Here is a 4,293-nt window from a genome sequence, read left to right as displayed (position 1 = left end):
CCTCACCTGCTTGCCAGATGTTACCTGCCTGGGGCACCCCCTGTGGTTCTCTGGGTGTCTTGAGGGAGAAGTGGAAGTTCCCTAAGCAAGAAGATGACACATTTGTTGTTGTTCACTTTCACCAAATGGCCACACGCTGGAGTTCAAATGTGTCTCAGTGTTTGTATGACCACTGGTCTCCGCTAAACTAACTTTCACAAAATGGAGAGGATTAAAGACAAATCCCCCAAATAAAAAGCACAAGCAAACAAAAAAGAAAATGGCATAGCCCGTACTTCTCTGATTCTTAGAACATGCCAGCTTTTTTTTTTTATCAGCCACATTATGAGGCAAAGCAAGGTTCTGATCTCTCTGACCAGAAGTCAAACCCCAAATTTAAACTCAATAGAAAGACTACTTAAAATCTGGATTTACCTCTCCTCTCATTTGTTATGAATCTTGCCTTGAGTTTGTACTGTGCCTGTCATATTAGCTAATGGGAGCATGAAGTCATCGGGATTAGCAAGGCATTTTAAAAGGAAGCAGCTAGAACATTCATCATCATAATTGAGTGATACTGTTCTAGTAATGAATAAAATAAGAAGAGAAGTCACTTATTTTTATCTTTATGTCATCCTTTCACTTGCTCTTTTATGCATACTTTGTAAAATAGGTAACATATTGATATACTGGCATGGGTATGTAATTTATAAATAAATCCATACAGATTGGGAAACCATGCTGATAGATTTTTTTCACTAATGAGGAATGTAATTAAAACAGTTGGGATGTTGCTGCTTTAATTTAAAAATTAACTGGCTGAATGGAATTATTAAAGTTAGAATCACTACATTTGGAGCACATTCACATAATAATGATTTTCATTGTAAAATAGTTGATGGAGCCTAATCTCATCTGGCACAGACCCCGCGCGAGTGACGGCCACTGCTTTCCTTATGTCCACATTGGCCACCGGCTGCTCCAGGCCATGCAGAGCTGCCACCTCCGCCATTGCCCCTTCTACCTCTCTGTAGTTGGAAATGAAGCAGTTGTCTTTTCTGGAAGGAAACCTGCCCAGCATCTCAAGCAGGAAGTGAGGCAGGAGGTAAAAGAATGGGTGGCACGGGGTGACTAGGGGCCACACCTGAGCGTGGTTCCAGTTGGTGAGAATCCTGCAAGTGACTCCTACGTCCCCAACAAACTAGGGCAGCTGCAGAGGTGGGCAAAGACAGGCACTTGTGAAGCCAGCTTCCACTGCAGAGGAAGAACGGTTGAATCTAACTGGTAAACTAAACAAGGATAGCAACAAAGATGACCTCTTCCAGAGCACACTGACGAGAGACGGAGCCCCAGTGCTCTTTGTCCAGACAAGGAAGTTCATGGCTTTCATGTAATTAATGTGGGGCGAAGGTGTTTCTACTAGTATTCTGTGTTACTGGCTACCCCGTGGGGTGCCTGAGAAATAATCAATCGAACTGGCATCGCACCCCTAGGGGAGAATGTGGTAGTGGCTGGAAGGTCAAAATGTTGGGATGCCCATTGCAATGCTCCTATCCATGGACGGGGTGCATGAACGGCCTGGGGGCTGTGCCACTCTCATCAGAACGCTCCTGAAGAGCAACTGAAGAAACATACAGTCCTTGCAGGCCACTGCAGGCAGTCCACATCTGATGACGGCAGATACGGTCAGGGAGGAAGCAGCAGTCATTGAGGCAGGGAAAAATAGAGTTCAAGATCCCACAACCGCTAAACCCAAGTTGGCTGGACACGTGGATTGTGATGGAATTGGAAAGAAAGCCAGTTACATCACTCTAGTCGCTGGGGTGTTGGTTCCATGACAGTGGCGATGCTAGTGGAGAATACCATTATTGATGCAAAAAAGGTGCTGAGACTTGAAGAGCAAGAAGGATTGTAGCCTAAGGAGCTTGGAAACACAAACTCTTCTAAGGGTGCTGGGGGTGCCTCAGTCTGATAAGCATCTGACTTCGGCTCAGGTCATAATCTCATGGTTCACTGTCAGCACAGAGCCTACTTCACATCCTCCATCCCCTTCTCTCTCTGCCCCTCCCCCATTCATATTCTCTCTCTCTCTCTCAAAATAAATAAATAAACTTAAAAATAAAACCTGTTATGTCTTGTCATATACAAAACTTCAAGCTAGTTCAAGAGAGAAAACAAGCCAATAGAAATGCAATGCTTTTTATTTACTTTACTGAAATAGTTTAAAATGATGCTTTGCATTTATTGAGAGCTTAAATGGGTGGATGTTTGTGCCCAAAGCTCTGCATACCTCACCTTGGAGCACGCCATTATCCTGCTGGGTCCGTGATCCAGCCAAGAGAAGCCACTAACTTAGTGATTGACATGGAGAACACTGTCACATTGAGAATGGATGCTTACCTTTCTTAAGCCACTTCAGTTAAAATTTGCCTTTCCTAGGATTGCATTTCCCAGTGCTCTTCCAATAAGAGTTGATGCTCACTTTAAGTTCCAAAACTTTTGAGTTCAACTGGTCAAACCAAAAGAAAAAACGTTGCTAGAGAAGAAATGGTAACTAAATAGGAAAAAGTTACTCTAATTTACATACATATTATATTTAAAAACTACTGTTATGCCCAGATTGCAATATCATCCCCAAAAACCAGAGACCACCAGGGAGACCGAGTCACGCATGAAAAAGCAAAGGACAGTTTTATTATGGGCTTAAGTTCGCTGGGCTTAAGCGTGGTCTCACAGACCTCACCAATGCAGTGGATCCGTGCTGTGAGCCCTGAACAAGGGCTTAGCAGGGTTTTTATGGGGTTTGGAAAGGGGGAGTTACAAGAAATTGTGACATAGGTACAGTGACCCAATATCATATAACAGCATGGCAGCAACTTTAACCATACATTTTGTTTAGAACGTTCGTTACTTTTGGCGGGACCCAATCACAATATTTAGTGCTTTTTCAAAAATAACCAATTACAGGGTGGGGTAAGGACCCCCATTTACGGTGTAACTAGCTTTAAGCAATAAGTGATTATCTATAGCTTCTATCTCTAGGCCTGCCCTTAGGAATGTTAAGCATTTTAGCTGGCCGCTTCTGATTGGGTGTTACTAGGGTGGTCCCTGGTTGAGCAATCTGTGCCCTTTTATTGTCTAATGATTCTGAGAAACCAACATGTAGGCCTCCAAGGTCAGAGGGGAAACTTGAAGCCTGTCATGGAGTCAGTTTGGTTCAGACCTGCGTCTTTTCACTACATGGTAATAGTGTCTCAGCTGTCATCTCGTGGCTTAGTCATTGGGGAAATGTTTAATGTTGTTCCATGTGTTGTCTTTGGGAGGTGATTAGGTCATGAGGTATCTGCCTAATAGAATCAGAGCCTTACATAAAAGGCTCCACAGAAACACCTAACCCTTCCCACCATCTGAAGACACAGGGAGAAGTACTTGCTATGGACCAAGAAGAGGGCCGTCTCCAGAGCACAACCATGTTGGCACCTTGATCTTGGACATTCCAGCCTCCAGAACTGTGAGAAATAAATTTTTGTTGTTTATAAGCCACCCAGGCAGTGCTATTTTGTTATAACAACCAGAATCAACTAAGACATTAATGAAGATCATAAAAGTTATGAGGTTGATAAGGATTAGTGCTTACCAGTATGAAAACTTGCTACTAGATCCACTGGCAAAAGATAGTCCTCCACCATTTTATTTAAGTAATGAGGAATATTGCCAGATCTCAGCTGAAAAGTGTTTGCGGTCTATTACTTTTAAAACACTTTCTCTTGAGCCTTAAAAAATAAGTCCCTAGAGGGGTGGAGCCAAGATGGCGGAGAGGAAGGGAGCTCTGTAAACTCCGTCCGCACCATTTTTCGAACTGAGAAGGATATTACGTTCATCTGCGAGAGCAGAAGGAGAAAATACGAACTCCAGAAGGAATAGAACCTCACGGATACCTGAGTGAGTGGGGGCGAATGGAGGAGATCCGAAAACGGGCCAGCCCGGGACGAGCAGGGGAGGTAAGATCCCCAGCCCAACGTGGCGCAAGCGCACAGCGCCCGAGAGACAAAGGGAAGAGACAGAGTCGGAACGCGCTCATAGAACTGTCTCTGGGGAAGAGGTATAGAACGCTTGGCTGCCCTTGGAGACAGAAACCCACTCCATAGATAACTGCTGGGCAGCCGGAATCCCGAACCAGGGTGGCGCAAGAGAAGGAATAGCCCCCAGCCCTAAGCCATCTCGGCCGGGGAATCAGGCGTCTGTGGCTGTGAGAAGCGGCTGCGCTGGGGAAGCGCGCTCCCCGTCGGGAAGCGGCCCGAGCGGCGACTGCGC

The 4,293-nt window shown here is 45.0% G+C and overlaps 1 pseudogene; it reads left to right on the top strand.

The window, feature by feature from the left end:
- Positions 1-935: 935 nt before the first annotated feature.
- Positions 936-1,951, top strand: LOC115305235 (annotated as a pseudogene).
- The last annotated feature ends 2,342 nt before the right edge of the window (positions 1,952-4,293 follow it).

This window comes from Suricata suricatta, chromosome 10 (genome assembly GCF_006229205.1).
Source record: "Suricata suricatta isolate VVHF042 chromosome 10, meerkat_22Aug2017_6uvM2_HiC, whole genome shotgun sequence".
In the NCBI taxonomy this organism is placed as follows: domain Eukaryota; kingdom Metazoa; phylum Chordata; class Mammalia; order Carnivora; family Herpestidae; genus Suricata; species Suricata suricatta.
The sequence above is the reverse complement of the archived record's forward strand: the minus strand, read 5'-3'. Positions and strand labels throughout refer to the sequence as shown.